The sequence below is a fragment of the Rana temporaria genome, chromosome 4 (assembly GCF_905171775.1).
Source record: "Rana temporaria chromosome 4, aRanTem1.1, whole genome shotgun sequence".
Taxonomy (NCBI): domain Eukaryota; kingdom Metazoa; phylum Chordata; class Amphibia; order Anura; family Ranidae; genus Rana; species Rana temporaria.
The window spans coordinates 8,023,910-8,049,716 of NC_053492.1; the positions used below are offsets into that span (position 1 = coordinate 8,023,910).

The window sequence follows — 25,807 nt, forward strand, 5'->3', positions numbered from 1 at the left end:
AAACACTTTTATTCCTATTACAAGGAATGTAAACATCCCTTGTAATAGGAAATGTGTGTGACAGGTCCTCTTTATGGAGAGATGCGGGGTCAATAAGACCGCACATCTCTCCTCCAGGCTGGAAAGCATGAGATTGTGAAAAAAAATTCACCGATCTAATGCTTACTAGCCGCAATCGCCGCTTTGTTTACCATCTGGTCACCAGTCATCTCTATGCTTCCTAGCCTGCGCCAGACGATTCTTTCTCCGGGACCCCGATGGCACGGGTGAAAGTTGAATGGAGGAGAATGTGTGGCTATCTGGCTGAAATAAGCCATAGCAGTCAAACTATATGGCTATTTAAGCCTGCTTCCCTAACTCCTCTTAGCTCTGAAGAAGTTAGCTGTCATTGGCTAACGAAATGTGTCAGCGTGATGTCAGCACATCTGTGGGATCGTAACCTACAGCACGAGCAGCATATTAAGGTGATGGTAGAGCGACCTCTGAAAGTTCTTAAGACGCGGGGATGGTATCCCATCTAGTAAAAGGCCAGCTCCATGGTGGTGATTCACAGAGCGTAGCTCAAAATGGAGGGATGGGTGGAGGCGTATGGAAGCAGAGGAAACGGAGGGAATGGTGAGAGGATCTCTACCTGCTTCACCACACAGTATTGATTAGCTGTGGACCGGCTAGTTCCGGCTTTTCTCATTGTGTTCCAATTTCACCTCCCCATCCTCCACTGCATGGAAGAACGTCCTTTTCAGATACAAGTCCTTGAACCAATAATATCGGTACTTGTACTCGGTCCTAAAAAAGTGGTATCGGGACAACCCTAATTAAAAGTCCTTATATTCAGGGGCTTCGCTCGCTTTCACCTATTTAAGGCATAAATAATTGGCTTGCTTAGGATAAAATGTCCAGGGGTGAACTGAAGGGGGTTCAGTTCACCCCTGGACATTTTATCCTAAGCAAGCCAATTATGTATGCCTTAAATAGGTGAAAGCGAGCAAAGCCCCTGAATATAAGGACTTTTAATTAGGGTTGTCCCGATGCCACTTTTTTAGGACCGAGTACAAGTACCAATATTATTTATTTATTTCATGTACTCGCCGATACCGATACTTTTTTTTTTTTTTTTTTTATGTGACAGTTTTCAAATTTAGGAATGTCTCTTACATTTGGTGGTCAGTGGGAAGGATGACTCTTACATTGGTCAGGGTACGGGGCACATCAGGGTACAGTGGGGTACTGGGCACAGTGGGGCACAGGCTACTGGGCACAGCAGGGCACTGTTTCGTTTCAGTTTCCTTTTAAATGCAGAGTAGCGCAGGAAGCGGCTCACATCTGTAATAAGTGGCTGTAATTAGTTCTTACTGTTCTCTATCAGGTCGCGCTGTTCCCGGCGGCCCCGCCCCTCCTCTCCTCTCGTCCATCTCAGATGATGTCACAAGCGTACAACGAGAAGAGAGGAGGGGAGGGGCCACCAGGAACGGCACGACATGATGGAGAACAGTAAGAACTAATTACAGCCACTTATTACCCGCCTGAGGACTGCTCTCCGCCCCCCCGCCCACTCTCTGCCGCCCCGCCACTCTCTTGCAATAGAGAAGTATCGGGTCAGGCATCGGCAGCATTTGCGCGAGTACAAGTACTCGCGCAAATGCTCGGTATCGATACCGATACTAGTATCGGTATCGGGACAACCCTACTTTCAATCATTCCTTTTTGAAATTAAATAAATATTTAGTACAGGATTCTAGGGCGGCCCTGAATAACCTACCTGCTCGGCAGCATCAACACCTAAACCAGCCACCTGATTAATGCTCTGAATAAACAACTGGCATTATCTTGGGAATATAAAAGAGCTATTTGGAACCATTAGGAACTTGATTCATATTAATCCCCAATACCTGGAGCTGTTAGAGTGCCAGTGTGATTGAGTGTGTAGATGCATGCGCAGCTGCCATCCCTCTTTTAACCACTTCCATACCGGGCCTTTTCACCCCCTTCCTGCCCAAGCCAATTTTCAGCTTTCAACGCTGTCACACTTTGAATGAGAATTGCGCGGTTGTGCGATGTTGTACTCAAATAAATTTTTGATCATTTTTTTCCCCCCACAAATAGAGCTTTCTTTTGGTGGTATTTGATCACCTCTGCAGTTTTATTTTATTTTTTTTTATTTTTTTTGCGCTATAAACAAAAAAAGAGCATCAATTTAGAAAAAAAAAAAACAATTTATTGTCGTTTTTGCTATAATAAATATCCCAATCTTTAAAAAAAAAAACATTTTCTTTATCGTACATCACGGGACACAGAGTCTTAGTCATTACTAAGTGGGTTATATTCCACCTTTTAGGTGCTGGACACTGGTGTAATCAATTAAAAACAGGAAGTTCCCTCCCTATATAACCCCTCCCATACTGGGAGCACCCCAGTTTTTTCACCAGTGTCGGTTTCGAGTGAACATGTGCTCTAAGGAGCTCCACTGGAGGGATCCATGCTGGATGTAAAAAGCTTCCATAAATCCGGATCCGTCCAAGGTGCTTCATAGCCAAAGTGGACGGTACCCGGGCCTCGGTACGAAGAACGAGGTTTTGCCTATAATGCCTCTCTTCGAGGGCTGGACCCTGGGTTCCAGTACTTTGTGCCTTACCAAGGAACCAAATGTTTTCTGCTGCCAGGGTGCTTTATAGGTCCAGGGGAGTGGTGTTCCTGTCCATGGACCCCGGTCCCTGAAGGTCTAGGACAATACCCACGGTGAAGGGTGAAGATTGGGCCTCTTGCTTGGCAATACCCTTCGGCGTGGAAAGGTAAGAGGAGGTTCCTACAGAACTTGGTTCAACAGTAGGTCTTCATTTGGGGATTATGGGTATAGCCTAAATTATGCATGGGCAATGTAAACCACTATGTCTTCTGAAACAGGATGGCTCTGGACACCCATATACCTCCCCTAGCTGGCATGTGTGCCTGGTAACCACTATGTCTGTTGAGACAGGATGGCTGTAGTACCCTTATATATCTCCCCTTGAGGGAGCTGGTACCCCTAAATCCTATGTAAAGGGATTGCCTTCTGTGAGTAGCTGCATGTCTTATCTGTTTTCCACCACAAAGGGCAGTAAAAAGACATGCCTGGTGTTTCGCTTACCATGCTTTCCATAAAATGGAAGCTTAGTGTTAGCTAGTCTATTGTGTACCCACTTCCTCCGCTTCAGGCTCTGCCACAGTGGTATGAGGGGGTCCCTCGTAGTCCGGGGTCCACGGCGCACCTTGGGGGATCTCTCTCCCCCCGCCTCCACTATTTCCCTACACGCGCGTGGACGATGTGGTTGCCGCTGGCGCACGTGCTCGCCGGCTCATGGTACAGACGCAGGGCGGGCTTTTCAAAAAATCCCAGATGTTAGAACTTTGTAAAGCCAGGGGGATGCAGTAGCTTGGGGGCACGTAAACACATTGTGGGATACAGATTCATCTAAAGACGCCTACTCGGCAGCTAGCTGTGCAGATTAGCAGGCATTGGCCCAGGTTTCAGGTAGAATTGCCCATAATTTACGGAGGCGCAGGGCAACGTTTTTGCCCTGCGCCCCCGCAAATTTGCTCCGCTGCCCTTGATTCACGGAGCAGAAGCTCCGTAAATTGCGTGGGCGCGCCGGCAAAATGCCCGGCGCAAGAGCACGCAATTTAAATGATCCCGTAGGGGTCGGGAATCATTTAAATTAGGCGCGTTCCCGCGCCGATCGTAGAGCGCATGCTCCGTCGGGAAACTTTCCTGACGTGCATTGCAGCAAATGACGTCGCAAGGACGTCATTTGCTTCAAAGTGAACGTGAATGGCGTCCAGCGCCATTCACGATTCACTTACGCAAACTAAGTAAAATTAAAATTTCGCAACGCGGGAACGACGGGTATACGTAACATGGGCTGCCCCTGCTAATAGCAGGGGCAGCCTTGCGCGAAAACCGCCGTACGTAAACGACGTAAATTGCGTACACAGGGCTCGCGCAACGTTGTGAATCGGTGATAGTATGCAATTTTCATACTATACACTGAGCACAACGGGAACGCCACCTAGCGGCCACCGCAAGAATGCAGCCTAAGATATGCGGGCATAAGGGCCTTATGCCGCGCAGATCTTAGGCTGCAGTCGGCGTAACGAGGTTCCTGAATCAGGAGCACTCGTTACGCAGGGGCAAGAAAGCAATTGCGCTGTGTAACCTATGGTTACACAGGCGCAATTGCTTCTTGAATCTACCCCATTGTTTTCTGCTAGACGAAGTTCAGCTGTTGTTGCACCTGGGTTAAGTTCCTCTGCTTTTAGCTTAGGACTTTTTTTTGTCCCATAGAAAAAAGGTTGGGGGTAGTATCGCCACCTGAACCTGGTGGCCCTTATCATGCATGATACTATCCTCCCCTATAGAGTGAGACAGCTCATTGTTTGAGCCATCAGCCCTGCCAGGCATTGCAGCCTCCCCCAACATTTGCAGCCACTCTGCATATGTTTTTTTTAATTTGCATTTGTTGGTCTATAAGAGGTTCACTGCTATATTCGCAGCATCCTCACAAAAAAAAGGAAGAGAACAGGGGTGCCCCTTTCCCTGCTCCTAAATCCTTAAAGGGATTAAAAGACCTGAGGATGAGGGTTCACTGTCAGAGGACAGGGAGCAGGTGCAGCCTAACGAGGAAGCTATCGGAAGCCCCACAAGTTCTGGTTGCACCTGCAGTCTTCTTTCAGACTGCATATATCTTCCCTCAGCATAGACGGCCAGAGCCTCCTTCTCCTCCTTGGAGTTTAGTAGGTTTTTCCTAGGTTGATGGAAAGCCCTCCATAGGGTCCTCATCCTGGTGTTGGCTAACTAAATGCATAACTGGGGGATACAAAGTTGCTGGTGCACATGGCTAACGTCTCATAATTGCAGCAATCGCACATCTGCAGAGGATAACTTCCTCTTTACCAGTCCACATGTTTGCATAAAATACATGAGTTTGAAATGTTCAAAATGCATGTGGGGTAAAAACAAGTAACCGAACATGTTTTATTGTTGTTCACTTAAAGATGTATGTTTTTTTGTTTCCACAGAAATGCCTAAAATCGCATAAGGATGCTTGAATGCATAAAGATGCTGGATCGCACATGGTTACCTGATCACCCAAGTCCTGGATTACCCAGAGATATTTGGTCACACAGAGAGGCTTGTTTCCACAGAAATGCCTAAAATCGCATATGGTTGCTTGAGTGCATAAACGGGCTGGATCGCACATGGGCACCGGATCAGCCGAGTCCTGGATTACCCAGGGATATTTGATCACACAGAGTGGTTTGTTTCCACAGAAATGCCTAAAATCGCATAAAAATGCTTGAATGCATAAAGAAGCTGGATCACACATGGTTGCCTGATTAACTAAGGCCTTGATTACCCAAGGATACTTGATCACATAGAGAGGCTTATTTTCACAGAAATGCCTAAAGTCGCGTTAAAATGCTTGATTGCGTAAAGACGCTGGATTGCACAGCGGTGCTTGATCACACAAAGGTCCTTGGTTACATAGGGGTACTAGGCCACACAGCAGGGCTTAAAGTGCATAAGATGCTTGATTGCATGAAAAATGCTGAATCGCATAGGAATGCATGACGGCTTTAAAGTTGCTTGTTGGCCTAGATTTTGCTTAATGAGGCATGATAATTTAAGGTTCCTTAATTATACAGGATTCCTTGTGCTGGCATAGGAATACGTGTCTGCATGAGTGCATGTTGCACAATGTTGCATAACACGTACATAGCGAATGCTTGCTTGCAAGATGCTTGTTCCATAGCGCACACACGCTATATGTATGCATGTATACAGCGCACCCTTTTTATGTTGTTGCCTAAAATATATTTATATGAATTCTTCCTTCCATGGACACACGCTTCTTGCCACGTACACATATGGGGAGCCTTTTGCATATGTGGTATTTACATGCGCCAGAGGTTGTCTGCGTTTCGCAGGAGAACAGCACTGTCTCCAGTTGGTGGTCTTGCCCCGTGCCTGGGTTGACAGGGTGCTAGGGCCCGCCTCTAGCAGATCTAAAGGTACAGGGTATAGCGGCAATGGCATACCGAGGCAAACTCCTGCTGATGGATCAGTCAGTGGCATGGCTGGACCTAAGGGTGTCCAGCGTGGTCAAGTACCTGGAACTCCTGGGTTAGGATCCCATTCTAAAGGTACATTCTCAGCCCAAAAAAAAGCTGGTCTATGTGGGCACGGCAAGGAACAGTTCCTTACTTTTTTACTTTTTTCTTAAGGGGCTAGGGAAGATGCTGGCTTCATTCAAGACAGTTCCCTATGCTCGGTTTTATTCAAGGCTGATATAAACATTATTTTGTCGGCCTAGAAGGAGTGGATCCTAACCTAGCATTATCCAAAGAGTCTGGTTCCAGAGACATGCTGGAGTTTCAGTTGATGGTTCTTAACTAAAGGATTGCCAGGCCTGGAAGAGTCCACGGCCCAGGGGAAGTAGTCAAGCTCCGAGTGAGCCTTATCTGTCAGCATTCTAAGAGCTACCGATGGATCATCTGGCCTAAGGGCTTGAACGTTTAGGTGGCAGGATTGTTCTGTCAGAGTACAACCAGACAATGCCATACTAGTGATTTACTTCATTTACTAAGGAGGAGCTTGTGCCTTGCCTATTGACAATCGTCATTACATGGAATGCAGAATTAGCAGGCGATTCGCTGGATTCGTCAACAATTGTTTCCGGGAGAATGACCTCTACACCCCGACTTTTCTCTGACCAAATGCCACAGAAAGGGTACCCTGTACATAAAATGTATTGGCGTCCAGGTTCAACAAGAAGATTGTACAGCTTTGTGTCAAGGACAAAGGATCCACCCGCATGCGGGACAGATGTGTTAGTGATCCTGGGGGACCAGTTGTCACTGGTTTATGTGTCTTTCCCCCCAGTTCCGCGTCTTTTGTGTCTTCTATGCAACATCAGAGGATAACAGAAGCCGGCCTGATTACTCCGGCATAACCCAGACGACCTCACTGTGCAGGAACAGTAGGGGTGATAGTAGAGGACTCAGGGTCCCTTACATCTTGTCCAGGCCTACTTTGCAGGGGGTATTACATCCTGTCTTGCAAACAGGTGTATTAATGGTCTGACTATTATAGCCCACGTTCTTGAGGATCGGGGCTTTCAGAATCAGCGGCAATTACCTTGGTTCATTCGGGAGAGCTGGCCTGCAGGACCAGATGTCCTAGGATCTGGAAGGCCCAGGTTCCTGGTATGAAACCAAGGGGTGGCATCCTTGGAAGTATGTCATAGGTAAAAGTCTGGCCTTCCTACATTTGGAAGGGAGATGGAGCTAGCCTTAAGCTCCATCAAAGATCCGATCTCGGCCTTGTCAGTATTTTCAAAGGTCACTTGCTTCATACTCCTGATCTGGGACGTTATACAAGGGGTAACGTGTATAAGTCCGCCAGTTTGGTCGCCCTTGGGCTCGGAGGATTGGGTATAGTTTTGTCGGCTTACAGGGTCAGCACCTTGGGCCGATGCACCATATTTCCCTTCGTCCTTCTAACAAGGGAATTGGTGTTCTTGGTTGCGGTAGCCTCCGCAAGAGAGTTTTCAGTATTTGCATCTTTCTTTGTATAGAGCCTTGCTTAATTATTCTTGCAAGTAGGGTGATGTTAATCCTCACCTAGCCTTATTTACTAGAAGGATCTAGTGTTCATTTGAATCAAGATATTCTTGCCTTCCTTTTTTTTCAAGACCTTGGTCCGCGGAAGGAAAGGTTATTGCTTTTCTCTCAATAGAGTTGAGAGCAGTTAATCTATCTGAAGGTTTCGGATATAGAAATCTGACGTTTTGGTGTGCTGCCAGAAGACCCTAGATGTCGGCAGGCAGTGTTCAGATCAGCTATTAAAATAGTTACACTCTCTCTCGTTAGTGCAAGAATGGTCAAGGCCTATCTGAAGCGGCTGCTCGGATACGGAAAACTGATGTTACGCTACCAGGAAGCCCCAGGAGAGGGCAGGTAGCGTCTAGATCAACTATTTTCAATGTTGATTCATCAGGTTATTATTCAGGCTTGTGGTTTAGGTAGAGGGCTCCCCCTGTTTCATTTTGGGGTGCACCCTACCGGGATAGTAAGCGCTTCATGCGTGGTGCATTACCAAGCCTTTATGACTCAGATTTGCAAGGCCGCAACTTGGTTGTCGGTGCTTACGTTCACTAAGTTCTATCAGGTGAACATAAGACGGCAAGAGGATGCAGCTTTTTTGGCGCAGTATGCTGCAGGCAGCATTATAGGTCGTCACGTCTGAAGACGGTCTGCGTTGTTGGTGTCTCCCTCCCCTCAGTAAGCATTGCTTTGGAACATCCCACTTAGTAATTACTAGACTCTGTGTCCCGTGATGTACGATAAAGAAAATAGGATTTTTATAACAGCTTACCTGTAAAATCCTTTTCTTGGAGTACATCACGGGACACAGAGCTCCCACCCCTCTTGTTTGGGGATATTGGGACACTTATTGCTTGGCTACAAAAACTGAGGTGCTCCCAGTATGGGAGGGGTTATATAGGGAGGGAACTTCCTGTTTTTAATTGATTACACCAGTGTCCATCACCTGAAGGTGGAATATAACCCATTTAGTAATGACTCAGACTCTGTGTCCCGTGATGTACTCCAAGAAAAGGATTTTTACAGGTAAGCTGTTATAAAAATCCTTTTTTTCCTCAGTTTAGGCCGATACGTATTCTTCATATTTTTGTTAAAAAAAAAAAAATTGCAATAAGCGTATAGTGATTTGGTTTGTGCAAAAGTTATAGCGTCTACAAAATAGGGGATAGTTTAATGTCATTTTTATAAAAAAATATTTTTTGTAATTAGTAATGGCGGCGATCAGCGATTTTTTTTTTTTTTTTTTTTTTTTTTTTTTTTCCGTGACTGCGACATTATAGCGGACACTTTTGACACTATTTTGGGACCATTCACAATTATACAGCGATCAGTGCTATAAAAATGCGCTGATTACTGTATAAATGTGACTGGCAGGGAAGGGGTTAACACTAGGGGGCGATCAAGGGGTTAATATGTTCCCTAGTGTGTGCTTCTAACTGTAGGGGACTGATGAGAGGAGGAAACCGGTCGTTGTTCCTATATACAAGGAACATACAATCAGTTCTCCTCTCCCCTGACAGGACGTGGAGCTGTGTGTTTACACACACACAGCTTCACGTCCATGCTCTGTGATGAGCAATCGCAGGTGCCTGGCGGCCGCCGGGCACGTGCACCGAGTACCCTGTGATGCCGCGAGCACGCGCACTCTCGCTAGAACCCCGGGAATACAAGGACGTCATATGACGCCCACCCGGAGGGAGGGTGCATGCTACCATCATTTTACTATACAGCGGTAGGCAATAAGTTAAAGAGGAAGTAAACTCAGGATTTTTGCGTTTTTTTTAATTTTAATATTCTCCAATAATTCATCATTTGCATGCATCGCACATTTATAGGTAGTTAAGAGCTTTGCATTTTACCTTTTTTCTCGCTTTGGAAATTATATCCACTTCCTTTTGCTGTCTGTTGTGACGTCATTTCCGCCTTTCCTTTCGTCTCCAGTTGAAATCTCGCGCATGCTCTATCGCATGCTATCCAAGCCTCCATCTCAAGTTGCTTGTTTGTATAGACATCTCTGAGATGCCCTAGTTCACTCCCCCGAGTGACGTCTCAGTCACATGGGGAGACCCAGGAAACAGATGGGGGAAGCCACAGTATAGCAAGGCTCGCGTGCTGTGCCGTTAATGGGGAAAAGAATGCCATTGGCACGGAAACGGCATACATAGCATGCCGTGACTCGATTGACGGACTGCACCCGCGTCAGCGACGTCATAAATGATTGTAGAAAATATTGTGGGCAGATTTTACAAGTGAGGTTTTACAGGCACCGATCCACAGCATTATTAGTGCAGATTACAATGGCCTAAAGTTGAACTAGAGAGTTTACAACCACTTTAATGACGACGTTGTCTTTTTAAATATTCTGAAAGGTATATACTTAGATTGTTTGTTTGTTTTTTTGTGCTTAAAGCGGGGGTTCACCCTAAATTGTCGATCATGCCATGCAGCATACTAGCGTCAGCTAGAGTATGCATTTATTTTATTTTTTTCCGCTGTACTCACTGTTTAATCCGTTTCAGACTCCCTCGGGGAGTAGGCGTTCCTATCAAGAGGGAAAATGATTGACGGCCAGCTATGGCGCGCCACGCTTCCCGGAAATAGCCGAAATAGGACTTGGCTCTTCACGGCGCCTGCGCAGTCAGCTCCTAGTCTGTGCGCAGGCGCCGTATAGTGCCGTGAAGAGCCGAGTCCTACTCCGGCTCTTCTCGGGAAGCGTGATGCGCCATAGCCGGCCGTCAATCATCTTCCCCTCTGCCTAGGAACGCCCATTCCCCGCGGGTGTCTGAAATTTAACTAGGGGATTAAACTGTGAGTACGGCGCATAAAAAAAATTAAAAATAAAGGCATACTTTAGCTGACGCTAGTATGCTGAATGGCAAGGTAGAAACGTGTTATTTAGGGTGAACCCCCGCTTTAATATCATGGTGTGTGTTTTTTTTTTTTTTTTTTTTTTTTTTTTTTTTTCTACAATTTTAAATTTATTAAAATTAACCATAGTGTCCTGCAGTAGTAACCTTCTTGGAGGGTCTTTCCCTTCCTTTCTTGATATATGCGTTTTCTGGTCGCATGGACTGCACCTTGTGGTAATTACTACAAGGCAAAATGTTGAGATATTAATTACATTTTGGAATTTGAGTAAGTTACATAAGTAACAAATATTGCGTTTGATTGTGGCATCAATAATATTTTTTCAGGAAGAGTTGGCAGACACGTTTCAGTCTTTCCGATCTTCTCTGGATAAGCGTCCAGTGGCACAGACTAGGGGTAATCCACCAATCAGCCCTCGCCCATCCACTTTGGCTGTTAGGGAGGTCAGCGATTTGGAGGAGGAGGGAAGTGACTCCCCAGGGTCAGATGTGGAGGTGGGTGAAGAATAGGCAGTATCTTCCTCCCGATACAGGCTGTCCCTGGAAGAGGTGGATGACCCGTTGAAAACCATCCATATCACCCTGAAAATCAAGGAGGATCAGGCTCAATTATCCCTGCATGATAAAATGTACCAGGGTATGGGTGAGGTCAAGCTTTGGGTGTTTCTGGTGCATCCTGTCAGATTTTTTTAAAAAGGGTATGGAAAGACCCAGAGAGGTCAATATTGCTTAAAAGAGGATTCACTTTTGATGAGAATAGTGCGCAGGTTTGGAACAAAAAAATCTAAGTTTGATGCAGCTTTCTCACAGGTCTCACGAAATACAGACCTATCGTTCGGGATATGGGGTTCCTGAATGACACCATGGATAAGAGAGCTGATTCCCTAATAAAAAAAAGTTCTGGGACTCAAGACTAGCTAATCTAAAGCCACCAGTGGCATCAACTGTTAGTAGCCAGGAATCGGGAATACTGGTTAGAACAGTTAAAAGGGCATGTTGAGGCAGAGAACTCGGTCAAGGATCTGCTTGACAGTTTGCCAATCTTACAAAAGGCAGTGGGATACATGGCAGATGCCTCAGCAGAATCCATGAGAATGTCTGCCAGATCTTCGACACTAGTAAACTCAGCACATAGGGCATTGTAGGTTAAAACGTGGTCAAGGGATTCGGCCTCAAAAGTGAAGCTGTGTGGTCTTCCCTTTGAGGGGGATCTGGTGTTTCGCCCCGATTTTGACAGCATTTTAGACAGAATGGCGGATAAAAAGGTCTTTCCAGCTAAGGTTACCCCACAGGTTAAAAATAATTTTCGTCCTTTTCATCAAACACAGGATTCTAAGGAGGTGGGACACAAGAGACCCTGGAGGTCTCAAAGGGGTTGAGGTAGGACAGGGGTGGTGTTTTGACCTCCCAACCAACCTGCCAAAACCAGTGATGATTTTCCAACTGTCGGAGGAAGGCTGCAGTCCTTTTTCCCAATGGAAGATGGCAACATTCAATTTGTTTGTTTTCCAGGGTGATATCGGAGGGCTACAAACTGGAATTCTCTAAAAACCTGACAAGTTGGTTTTATGTAGCTCGGGTTCCCAGAGGTCAAGAGAAATCTCTCTTGCAGGAACTTCTATACCAGGTAGTATTAATCCCAGTTCCCCGGGACGAGGAAGGACTAGGGTTCTATTCACTAGTCCCTAGTCAGGAAGTCGTCGGAAGTTTTGGTTAATTCTGAATTTAAAGGTCTTGAACAAGTCTATTCGGTACAAGAAGTTCCATGTGGATATGATTTTTTTCAGTGAGGAGATTTCTTACGGCAGGATGCTTCCTAGCGGCCATAGACCTTGGGTATGCTTGCCTACATGTCCCCATAGAACCAGCATCACAAAAGTAATTCGATTGCCAGTCAGGATTTGGGATTAGTATCGCATCTTCAGTTCAGGGAAAAAAAAATTCTCACAGAGAAATAATGAAAGTTCAGAACGCAGTAAAGAAGGTCTAGACAAGCTTACCAATTACAGTTCGGGCAGCCACGTCAACGCTAGGCCTTTTCACAGCCTCGATCCCAGCTGTTCAGTGGGCCCACCTCCATCCAAAAGATCTCCAGCAGGTAATTCTGCAGAATTGGTTTTACGAGGAGTCATTAGAAAAACAAATTAGGATTCTGTGACAGACTCAGATTCTCTTATGTCTAAAATCATCCTATGACCACTAGGGGCATAGGATGAACTGAAGACTGATATCTTAGACTACCTGAGATGGGATTATTATGTATGTATTATCCACATTATATTCTGAGATATCTGTAGGATTATTTTAAGGTTGCTGATTCTGAACTCAAAGGGTTAAATTGCATCTGCTCCAAGACCTTTTGTTGTCCATTGTGTAAGGCTGTTGTGGATTGGAACTGAGAGTCAGCCTGGCTCCTGAAAGACATTCCATTTTCTATTGTGTGATGCCAATACTGTTGTAACTGATTAAAGCGGAGGTTCACCCGCACATGACACTTTTTCCCCTTCGCTTCATGCTCGTTTTGTCTAGGGGAATCGGCTAGTTGTTTTAAAATATGATCCGTACTTGCCGTTTACGAGATGCATCTTCTCTGGGTATGGGCTGCGGGACTGGGCGTTCCTATTTTGATTGACAGTCTTCCGAGAGGCTTCCAACGGTCGCATCCATCGCGTCACGATTTTCCGAAAGAAGCCGAACGTCGGTGCGCAGGCGCAGTATAGAGCCGCACCGACGTTCGGCTTCTTTCGGCTACTAGTGACGCGATGGATGCGACCGTCGGAAGCCTCTCGGAAGACTGTCAATCAAGAAGGAACGCTCGCTCCCGAAGACCCATACCCGGAAGCGACGGAGAAGATGCATCTCGAAAACGGTAAGTACGGCTCATATTTTAAAACAACTAGCCGATTCCCCTAGACAAAACGAGCAGGAATCTAAGGGGAAAAGAAAAAAAAACCTAATTGGGTGAACTCCCGCTTTAAGTCAAAAAGGTCAGAAGTCTCCTTCCAGGTGTATTGAATTAACATGTCAATTATGTTCAGGGGAACTTGACAAGCTATGTTGATCCAGGCTGTCTGGGTAACACATTTTGTTACAATTAGTAATTAACTCAACGTCATTATCTAAAGGAATGTGACTTCTTTAGACAGGTAGACACTTTGGCACCGAAAATCTGTATTGAAGCCCCCTGTGTGAGGAGGGGGCGGAGAGTTTCATTGTTCCTTTGATTACTCACAAGCTTGTAACTAGATATAAACCAGGCGAATGTACCATTAAAGTATTCCATACTTAGCACACATACAAGTCTCGTCTCGTTGTGTGTTTCAAGGCAACTAAAATATCCGGTATCTATGTCCAGACTGATGGGAAGCGCTGTATGACGGAAGCATTCGTTCTGAGTGCGGGGACCTTCCGTGACAGATTCCTTCTCGGGTCAAGAGGAAATTGTGGTGGTGGAGGAGTCAAACAAATTTAAACAGGGGCTTGTTCTGGAAATTTCTGGCAGCAAAGAAGGTAACAATGGAAGCAAGCTCCTGGAGTTGGGGTACACATCTCGAGGGCCAGATTTCTCAAGGGTATTAGACAAACAGGGAGGCCAAGAGGTCCTCCAATTAGAGAGACCTGGGGGTCATTCTCCTGGGACTTTCATCATTCAAGGAAATATTCAAATGCCATCACATTCAAGTATTATCCGACAATGCCACGATGGTAGCCTACGTCTCAAAGCAGGGAGGCACAAGAAGCAAGGTTCTTCTGGCCTCATCCCTCAATATCCTGACATCGGCATAGCATCTCTGACAGCAGTGCCTTTTAAAAGGCAGCCTAAATCAGGTAGCAGACCTCTTAAAGTGGAAGTAAACCCTTCAATTTCATAGTTACAAAAACAGTTAACATTCCCGGCATGCCGGAAATGCTAGCTGTCACATTTGTTTGTGCTCTCAACCAAACTGCCAAACCATCCAATGGCTGGTTTCATAACAGGTCACATGTACAGCATCATGGCAGTTGCAGATTAAACAGAGGTCAAGATGGCCGCTTCCTTGCCTTAAAAAAGATAGGAGGGTTTACTTCCACTTTAAGCAGGAGACAAGTGTTATGCCGCGTACACACGGTCGTTTTTTGTGATGGAAAAAAAACGACCTTTTTAAAAACGTCATTTAAAATGACCGTGTGTGGGGAAAACGTTGTTTTGTCTTCTGAAAAACAACTAAATTCGAACATGCTTCAATTTTTTGATGTCGTTTTTCAAAACGTTGTTTTTTGTGTAATTTAAAATGATAGTGTGTGGGTAAAACGACGTTTAAAACAACGTTTTTAAACCCGCGCATGCTCAGAAGCAAGTTATGACGCGAGCTTGAATGGAACCGAGTGCCGTCGTACGTGCTGAACGTAACCGCGCTTTGCTAGAGCATTTTGAAAAAACAATGGTGTGTATGCGGCATTAGAATTAGTGCTCAAAAAGTTGCAGGAAGAAGCCACAAGCCTAATTCTAGTAGCCCCCTATTGGCCCAAAAGGGCATGTTTCTCAACCCTGCTAAAGTTAGCCGAACCCCAGTGTTTGCTGCCCTTGTGACACGACCTGCTGAGTCAGGGACCCCTCCTTTATCTCAATGTAGGACATCTCAGGTTAGCAACCTGGATACTGAGGAACAGATCCTGAAGAAAAAGGTTTTGTCCAACAAATTAATTTCGACACTATTTATTTTAAAACATGGAAATGTTTCAACTCCTGGTGCACTTCAAATTTTTTTTCCATGGCAGGTCATTTCCATCCTAGAGTTCCTCCAGGATGGAATAAATAAGGGTTTGGCGGCCGGTACCTTGAAGTTTCAGGTGGCCGTTTTGTCTGTATTTTTAGAGGGACAGTTCTCTTGGGTCCCTTTGATCATTGGGGTTCTTTCAGGCCAGGCCAGTGCTGTTTAAATTCTTTCCCAAAATGATTTTGTCTGTGGTTTTACAAGGTCTGACTAAAAGGGCCTTTAAACCACCAGAGACCCTATGATTAAAGATTAGTCTTTAACCTCTTCCCATCCGCGCTATAGCCGAAATACGGCTACAGCGCAGACCTGATTTGCCGGGAGGCCGTCTATACACGGCCGCCCCTTTCCTCGTTCCCCCGCTCGCGCTCCAGAGCGCGCATTGGGGAACTTCTGTGCTGGCCGTGTCCCTTGGACACAGCCAATCACAGGTCGCGGTAAATAGCCAATCACAGCGGCTATTTACAGCGCGATCGTCGTGGCCAATGAGAGATGATCTCAAATGTAAACATGAGATCATCTCTCATTGCTGGCTCTCCCTCCTCACACAGACACCGCGTGTGAGGAGGGAGAGCGATCTGTGAGTTTTATACAAAGTGCGTGACATACAGTGACAAAGTGACATATCGGTGCCAGGGAAACACTTGGTGCCCACCAGTGCCACCTGTGATCAGTGCCCATTTGCCGCCTCAGTGCACATCTGCCACCTCATTAGTGCCCACCTGTGCTGCCTCATTGGTGCACATCTGTGCCACCTCTGTGCCGCCTCATCAGTACCCATCTGTGCCGCCTCATCAGTACCCATCTGTGCCGCTTAATTGGTGCCCATCTGTGCAAACAATCAGGGCCCACCTGTGTCCCCTCAACGTGCCACCTGTGCCGCCTCAACGTGCCACCTGTGCAATCAGTACACATCTGTGCTGCCTCATCGGTGTACATCTGTACCACCTCAGTGCCCATCGATGCCACCTCATTAGGGCACATCTGTGCAATCAATCAGTGCACATCTGTGCCACACACCTGTGAAGTCGCATCACCACTGCCAGCAACCATGTCAAAACATTGCTTTTCCGCCGAGGAGGCATATCAAATTCTTTCCACGCTTGACGAGAGCTACGGGGAGCTCTTTTTCGGATTCTGAGTCGGACGTAAACTATGAGCCAGTCTACAGTAGTGCAACAGTGACAGGCTCAGAGGGGGAAGATAGTCAGCCCGCCAAACGAAGGCGCTCTGGTGGCACTGCAGTGCCGTCCACCAGCACCGCAGTACCTCGGCAAGAAAGGCCAAGGACCCATGCCGGCCTTCTTTATGCCCTTCAGAACCCCTTGTGGCTTCCTCCTAATTCAGGAGAAGCCAATATTCCCCCTTTTACTGCCCAGCCAGGAGTCCAGGTGGACACGGAAATTTTTCCACAATACATTTTCCCTCCCACAGCAACAGGCCGACGAGGTAAAAAAATATGTAAGTTGTGTGCCAGTGAAGGAGTCAGACGAGACTCCGTTTATTATTGTACCGAGTGTCCTTCCCAACCAGGCCTCTGTGTAGTTGGCTGTTTTCGCCGTTACCATACTAAACTAAATTATTAGTGAAGTATGGTAAACGTAATCCTCCGTTTTACTTTTTTCCAGACCGGGTAGTTCTGAGGACAGACCCAGTTATTTTTTATTTTTTTTGCCAAAGGTCTCTGTTTTGTTTTCCATAGATCCCAGTAGTCCATTCTGACAACTTTCTGCCCATCCCTGTCCTGTCTTAAGGAAAGGGTGTTCCAAAGTTTGGATGTGAGAAGGTGCTTGTTACATTATCCTGAGGTTACAAAGGGGTTCAGAAAATCAAACTCTCTGTTTATACTGTTCCCGGGACGCATAAAGGTTGCAGAGCTTCTAAAAACACAATAGGAAGATGGTTTTGGTTGGCCATGAAAAAAGCTTATAGGGCCTCGGAAGTAGAACCTCCTGCAGGGGTGGCGGCTCATTCAACCCGTGTTGTGGCAGCATCCTGCAGAGCAGCCACGTGGATGAGTTTCTCCACTTTCACCCGTCACTATAGGATAGACTTGCTCTCAGCTGCAGAGCAATATTTCAGTAGAAAAGTCCTGCAGGCGGTGGTCTCACCCTAGACAAAGTAAGTACTTGCAGATCATCTCCAGGTGCTGTCCTGAAAGACCATTTGGAAAAAACTTAGTTAGGCTTACCAGTAACGGTATTTCGAGGCGTTTTTCAGGACGGCACCTATGACCCTCCCTTGATTATGATTTTTACTATAGCATTATTGCTACGTTTTTGTTTATATTGTTCAGCACGGCTGGAGGGACTCGTTTAAAAACCGTATTTATCGGGGTAAAGCACGCACCGGTGTATAGTGTGCACCCCAAACCTAGAAGGGAATTTTAAGGAAAAAAAGAAATACTTTGCACGCCCCTCGTCGGTGTCTGGTCCGGCGTCCGTCTGCGGCCTTGGTGTCCTTCCCGCTTCTCCCACGCTGTCTCTGAGCGCCGCCGCCGACATATACCGAGCGCAGTACACTCGGCTAAGCTCGGCTCCTCTCGCATAAAGGCTAGGAGGCGGGACAGAGCGTGACCGCGAGCTTAGCCGAGTGTACTGCGCTCGGTATATGTCGGCGGCGCTCAGACAGTGGGGTTCGGCGTATAACGCGCACCCACGATTTTCCTCTGAAAAAAGTGCGCGTTATACTGTTAACGGTAAGTCTAATGCCGCGTACACACAATCGGATTTTCTGTCGGAAAAAAACCTCTGTTTTTTCTGATGGAATTCTGCTCAAGCTTGGCTTGCATACACACGGTCACACAAGTTCTCTAAAACTTTCGACAATCAAGAACGCGGTGACGTACAACGCTACGACGAGCAGTGTTCAATGCTTTCGAGCTTGGAAACTGTAACGGAATGACCCGTGACACCCAAAGACTTTGTGAGGATGGAGGATACTCCTGTGTCAGCGTCACTGATAACTCTTGGGTCCACTCTGTGCCCTTTGGGCATGGGGTGGCAAGTGAATCATAATTCATGTATTGCATGAGATTTGACATCACTGATAGTTCGTATTGCAGGATTTTGAGACACTGCAAGATGTTGGTTAATTGTGACCCCAACCAGTCAATAGTGACTCATCTCTCTGTGAAGACTGTTAATATGTTAAATAAGGCTGGCTTTTGAAAGGCCTTTAATTGTGTGATAACACTGTCTAAAACCTATTGATGCTCAGAGGTGTGAATAGGTGTCAAGCTGTATGCGGAGACGAAACATCTGCCTAAGGAACTCGGTGTGTGTGTGTGTGTGTGTGTGTGTGTGTGTGTGTGTGTGTGTGATGGGTTTGTTTGTTATGCTGTTAATTAAGGAATGTGCAGTGATTGGACATGATAATTATAGGCCGGTGCCGACCTGTCTAGAATGTTTAAGTAATTAGCCTTGGTGTGTGATTAGGGGGGTGGAGATCTCATTGTTGCTTTAATGCCTTGTACTGTATAAAAAGCTGAGAAGAAACCATTAAAGTATCATTACATTTGGAACAAGCACAGAGCTGTGTCTCGTCTTGATTCTGGGCAAATGAAATGGGATCGGGTCCTGTCGGTTGGAGTGTCGATAAGCTGTCGTGACTGGGATGGAAGGTCGTAAACGGTGGTGACCGTTACAGAAACCATGCGTTGCATTGTTTCCAAGCATGCGTCGGAATTTTGCGTGTCAGAATTGCTACAGATGATCAGAATTTCCGATTGGAATTTTTTTCTGTCTGAAAATTTGAAAACCGCCTCTCAAATTTTTGTTGCCGGAAATTCCGACAGGAAAAGTTGGATGGAGCCTACACACGATCGAAATTTCCGACCAAAAGCTCACATCGGACTTTTTCTTGCCGGAAATTCCGACCGTGTGTACGGGGCATAACTAAGGTGTTTTTTTTTTTTTTCTGATGCTCCTAGGATGTGAGCGGGCTCTTGACATCCTCACTAGAAAAGTGGGACTGTTGGTCCTGCGTTGTATGTAATGGCATCAGCCTGAAACAAGCTTTTAACCTGCAGTGTGTGGTGGGTCCTGTATGAATAAATTATACCTCTGCCTGAAGTGGAGCTTTAGGCAGATTGTATCGGAGAGGAGGATTCTAAGAATATTATTTGATTTTACTATGTGTGTTCAGATCTAGAGTTTTCCTCCTGTGAAGTCTGGAGATCATATCACCATCACATTGCCTCCACCTCCCTCCCTGATAGAATAGAGAAATACAAAGAAGATTCTAGAAGTCACCAGAGAGATCGAGGAGAGGTGAGCACAGGTAATGGGGGGAAAAAAATACACCCCCTAAGCTCGTAGGAGTGGCGGAGCGGGGGGGGGGGGGGGGGGTGTAATTCGGATTTTTTTTTTTTTTTTTTAATTCTGCACTGACTGTCTTTGAAATTGCCCAAACCCCTGTTCAAATCCAATCCGGGGACAAAACCGGGGACAGACTTGATCCGGGGACTGTCCCCTGAAACTGGGGATGTCTGGTCACCCTACCATAGTCCTCAAATATTTACAAGCACTAAATAGTCCAAACTGAATGTGTTCTTATTGGGGCAGTAGTTGTTAAATGTGTAGCAACCCTCCTATTACCCCCCCCCCCCCTCCATCCACATCCTATTATTGTGTGACCGATACCATCCAAATAATTTTATTTTTGTTTCACAGTTATCCATCTACAAGGAGACCTGTATAGATCAAATGACGGGACCAATAAAGATGGAGGAGGACCGGAGTCACATGACTGAGAAGATACTAAACCTCACCCTGGAGATCATCTACCTGCTGACCGGAGAGGTGAGGAGGATTCTGGGAGCCTGCATGAAATCATTGTTTTCGCTATTAATAAAAGAGGAGGATTCTGGGAGTCTAACATGATATTCCTATTGGTTCCTTATTACAGAGATTTCCTCTTGTGAAGTCAGGTGATCATATGGCCATCACAGTGCCTCCATGTGACTCCCTAAAACCTGAGAGATACAACATGGAGAAGATTCTAGAAGTCACCAAGAAGATGATGGAGCTGCTGACAAGAGAGGTGAGCGGTGCCGGGAATTCTGGGACATTATCCAGTAACAGACAAGGGATGTGTCTGGATGGTGACTGTATCATTGTGTGTGTCAGGTTCCTATAAGGTGTCAGGATGTCACTGTCTATTTCTCCATGGAGGAGTGGGAGTATTTAGAAGGACACAAGGATCTCTACAAGGACGTCATGATGGACAATCAGCCGCCCCTCACATCACCGGGTAAGAGGAGACTTTATTGTAAAGGAGAGAGCAGTACGGAGGCTCCACCTAGATCCCCCATCATCTGATAAACACATAGAAACAATATATTACAGAATACATTATTAATTCCAATGGGAAATACTGACACACTTAACAAGACAACACAAAATCACAACAATAAACTGAACAAGATGCAAAAACACAAAATTGCCAATAACAGCCATTAGCACCAACTAAACAAAATTAAAACTAAACTAAATAAAACATCCATACAATTAAAATACAACTTAGAGACAGATTAAAATAACAGACAATCAAACTACCAAATACAAATATAACACTTTCTCTAACCAGGGCCGCCATCAGGGGGGTACAGCCCATACAAGTGTAAGGGGCCCGTGCGTCCCGGGCCCCAAGTTGGCACCTTTCCTTTACTCTTTTCCTATGCTAGTGGGGGGGGGGGGCGGAAGTGTCAGTTGGTGAGCATAGAAAGAGTGTTGGCCCCCCAGAAAAATCTGTGGTTCAATCCACCTGCTCCTCTCCTCCCCCTCCTTTTGATGGCCGCTGAGCCTCTCCGTCCCGCGGATCAGTGTGCAGTGAGAGGCAGCTCGGGAGGTGCGGCTGTCCTGGAAGGAGGGGATCCTCACGCTGCTCAGTCCCCCTCCAGCATGCCTAAATAGTATGACAGACATCCCCTCTCCCTGCTCATGTGCTGCTGGGGATGTGAGGACGGGAAGATTAAGGAGCCGACAGCCACACTGAGAGAAGCCTCTAATTGAGAGCCCCCAGGGACCATCCATGGGAGAGCACTGTGACCAGACCCTGCTCCCTCTATCTCCCTGACCCTCCCTCTCTCCATCTCCCTGACCCTCCCTCTCTCCATCTCCCTGACCCTTCCTTTCTCTATCTCTCTGACCCTCCTCTCTATCTCTCTGACCCCCCCTCTCTATCTCTCTGACCCCCCTCTCTATCTCTCTGACCCCCCCTCTCTCTCTGCCCTCACTCTCTCTCCCTGCCCTATCTTTCCCTGTCCTCACTCTCTCACTCCTTCTCTTTTTTTTTTTTTTTTTTTTTTTTTTTTTTCTCTTTCTCCATTAAACACTGGCAGAGGTGCTTACATAGATCATTTTCTATTTATTCAAAAAACACCTTTATCCCAAAAGGAAAAATAAAAATGAATGCAGCCACCATATCTAAGTATTGGTAAGCTTTAAATTGTATTCCTCCCCATTTACAGCAGATTCTGTGAGATGGCCAGTGTGCCTACCCTGGGGAATGTTGGTGGTCAGGCCCGGGGGGGGGGGTCCAGTACTAAAGCTATGTATTGGGCCCCAATATTTCTGATGGTTGCCCTGTCTCTAACACCAACCCAAATAATAACCAACATACCATAAAAACAACACAAAATCCTGATCATAAACCAGAATTAAATCTTCACCTCCAGCCCTCACAGAAATTAATTGTATATCTTGATCGCCATAGGCAAATTATTCCCTGTGTCGCTCTATGGTGCAACGTGGATGTAACAATCTATCACTGATGGTACTCTGCAGACTGACCAGCGTTTTGTGGAGTGGATGGGAAGAGTTGTCCAAGATTGAACGTAACTTGAACAACATTCTTCTCTCCAATTCTGTTGTAAAAGACTCCAATTTCAATCCAACAACATCACAGGCCTTGCAAATCAGTTTGTTGAGTCTGTTGATGTTGGATACCCTAAGCCTACTTCCCCAGCATGCCACTGCATACAGGAGAGTGCTGCCCACCACCGATGTATAAAACCTCTTCAGCATCGTCTGGCAGATGTTAAAGGACCTCAGTCTCCTCAAAATGTAGAGGCGGCTTTGGTCCTTCCTATAGAGCATCTCAGTGTTCTTGCTCCAGTCCAGCTTATTATCTATGTGAACCTCCAGATACTCTCTACTACCTCCACATCAACTCCTGGGATGGAGTTTGGGGTCACTGGTATTCAGTCAGTGTGTGTTTCCTACAGATGGATCCAGTAATGGGAACCCACCAGAGAAATGTCCCCGTCCTCTGTATTCTGAGGGTTCTACACAGGAAGGTCTCACCATCCCCCACCATCATCAGGTAGATGAGTGACAATTATTGATAGTTCTGATTTATACACAGCATGTTTGTTACAATGAATGTTTTATTATATATTCAGATTGGAAACCTCGGGGAGGATAATATTGATGTTAAAGAAGAGTATAAAGAGGAGGATGAGGAGTATGGAGTGATGGAGTTTTCAGAAGGACACAAGGATATGATGGAGCCACCTAATACCAGGAACCCACCAGAGAGATGTCCCCGTCCTCTGTATTCCCGGGATTCCACACAGGAAGGTCACACCATCCCTCACCATCATCAGGTAGATGAGGAACAATCACTGATAGTATCATTAGGATCTGTACATTATCTGCATTGTTACCATAGATGTCATTTTTATTCTATATTCAGAGTGGAGACCTGAGAGATTCTAAAGTTGAAGTTAAAGAAGAGATAAAAGAGGAGGCTGATGAGGATGGGGTGATGGAGGAGTCAGAGTCTCTAAAAGAACACAAAGATCTGTACCAGGACACCATGGTGGAGTCATCCAGCTACAGGAACCCACCAGAGAGATGTCCCCGTCCTCTGTATTCCCGGGATTCCACACAGGAAGGTCACACCATCCCCCACCATCATCAGGTAGATGAGAGACAATTATTGGTAGTTCTGATTTATACACAGCATGTTTGTTACAATGAATGTTTTATTATATATCCAGAGTGGAAACCTCGGGGATTATAATATTGATGTTAAAGAAGAGTATAAAGAGGAGTATGGAGTGATGGAGGAGTTTTCAGAAGGACACAAGGATATGATGGAGCCACCTAATACCAGGAACCCACCAGAGAGATGTCCCCGTCCTCTGTATTCCCGGGATTCCACACAGGAAGGTCACACCATCCCCCACTGTTACAAGGTTGGTGGGACGGAGCTCATAAAACAGACTCATGGAGACATTTGGGTTATTTACGAAAGGCAAATCCACTTTGCACTACAAGTGCACTTGGAAGTGCAGGCGCTGTAGATCCAAAGGGGGACATACAAGGAAAATAAAAACAGCATTTTTTTATCTTTTTTTTTTTTTTTTATATCACAATCCAAGGTTTATTGGAAGCATAAAGAGAAATACAATGAACAAATAATAAAACCGTAAAATAAATGGTATTAATAAATCTGGTGACAAAGTTAACAAATACATGGGGAATTATTGTAATAGTATAAAAAGGCATAATTGAGAAGAACATTTAAAGAGTAATAAGAAAAAGCTGTAAGGAAGCTTTGAGTAAGATAAGGAGAGGAAGGGAGGGTGAGGAAGGCAGGAAAAAAGGGGGGAGGTAAGGGCAGGTGATCAAAAGTTTAAGAACGTTACACAGTCATGTGGCCACAATTATGAAAGGGAGCCCAATAGTAAATATAAAATACTTCTCAAGGTCTGGAGATATAATTAAGCAAATAGGGACGCATAGTCATTTGAATAGGTGAAAGAGACCCAGGGTTGCCACGTCTCAATGAAGCTTGAGCTATATTCATTTTTTCATTGCGATTAATTCCTCCATTTTATAAATGTAACGGACTTCATCCAGCCAATCTCTGACAGTTGGGACACGATCAGTTTTCCAATGCAGCGAAATCAGCGATTTTGCCCGCGGTTAACTATTAAGTGTCTAGTCAAAGACTTTTTGTACCTTTTTTGTAGCGAAAAAGAGTTGATGTGTAGCAAACAGGCAGCAGCATCAAGAGTGATTTTGGTATCTGTAACATGTTTAATCCACTTGGAGATTTCTGTCAATAGGGATGTCCCGATACCGAGCATTTCCCGAGTACTTGTACTCGGCTGAAATGATCCGATGCTTACAAGTCTTCTCCGTGCTGTCTCTCCCCCTGTGCTGTCTTCTCCCTCTCCGTGCCGCTCTCCCCCTGTGTTGTCTTCTCCCCCTCCGTGCCGTGCTGTCTTCTCCCCCTCCGTGCCGCTCTCCCCCCGTGCTGTCTTCTCCCCCTCCGTGCCGTTCTCCCCCTCCGTGCCGTTCTCCCCCTCCGTGCCGTTCTCCCCCTCCGTGCCGTTCTCCCCCTCCGTGCCGTTCTCCCCCCGTGCTGTCTTCTCCCCCCCCGTGCTGTCTTCTCCCCCTCCGTGCTGTCTTCTCCCCCTCCGTGCTGTCTTCTCCCCCTCCGTGCTGTCTTCTCCCCCTCCGTGCTGTCTTCTCCCCCTCCGTGCTGTCTTCTCCCCCTCCGTGCTGTCTTCTCCCCCTCCGTGCTGTCTTCTCCCCCTCCGTGCTGTCTTCTCCCCCTCCGTGCTGTCTTCTCCCCCTCCGTGCTGTCTTCTCCCCCTCCGTGCTGTCTTCTCCCCCTCCGTGCTGTCTTCTCCCCCTCCGTGCTGTCTTCTCCCCCTCCGTGCTGTCTTCTCCCCCCGCGCTGTCTTCTCCCCCTCCGTGCTGTCTTCTCCCCCCGTGCCGCTCTCCCCCCGTGCTGTCTTCTCCCCCTCCGTGCTGTCTTCTCCCCCTCCGTGCTGTCTTCTCCCCCTCCGTGCTGTCTTCTCCCCCTCCGTGCTGTCTTCTCCCCCTCCGTGCTGTCTTCTCCCCCTCCGTGCTGTCTTCTCCCCCCGTGCTGTCTTCTCCCCCTCCGTGCCGCTCTCCCTCCGTGCCGCTCTCCCCCCGTGCTGTCTTCTCCCCCTCCGTGCTGTCTTCTCCCCCTCCGTGCTGTCTTCTCCCCCTCCGTGCTGTCTTCTCCCCCTCCGTGCCGCTCTCCCCCTCCGTGCCGCTCTCCCCCCGTGCTGTCTTCTCCCCCTCAGTGCCGCTCTCCCCCCGTGCTGTCTTCTCCCCCTCAGTGCCGCTCTCCCCCCGTGCTGTCTTCTCCCCCTCCGTGCCGCTCTCCCCCCGTGCTGTCTTCTCCCCCTCCGTGCCGCTCTCCCCCCGTGCTGTCTTCTCCCCCTCCGTGCCGCTCTCCCCCGTGCTGTCTTCTCCCCCTCCGTGCCGCTCTCCCCCGTGCTGTCTTCTCCCCCTCCGTGCCGCCCAATTTGTCAGGATGGAGAGCGGAGGTAGGAGCCGCTAAATCCTACCTTTTCTGAATGGACAGAGTCGGTGATCACTGACTCTGTCCATTTACATAACTGAGCATCGTAACCTGTGTTTACGATGCTTCAGTTTATGAATGGAGAGGAGATTCTCTCCATTCATTTCAGCTGAGGCTGCAGAGAAAGGGACTGGGGAATCTGTGTCCTTAGTCCCTTTCTCTGTCTTAAAGTGGAGATGTCAGAGGTCTGTTACT

At 46.7% G+C, this 25,807-nt stretch overlaps 1 long non-coding RNA gene across 1 annotated transcript; it reads left to right on the plus strand.

Moving 5' to 3' along the window:
• Window positions 1-20,482: 20,482 nt before the first annotated feature.
• Window positions 20,483-22,704, plus strand: LOC120935861. The gene is made up of 3 exons (XR_005748545.1): window positions 20,483-20,512; window positions 22,488-22,585; window positions 22,665-22,704. It is a non-coding gene; the product is annotated as an uncharacterized LOC120935861 (long non-coding RNA).
• Window positions 22,705-25,807: the final 3,103 nt, after the last annotated feature.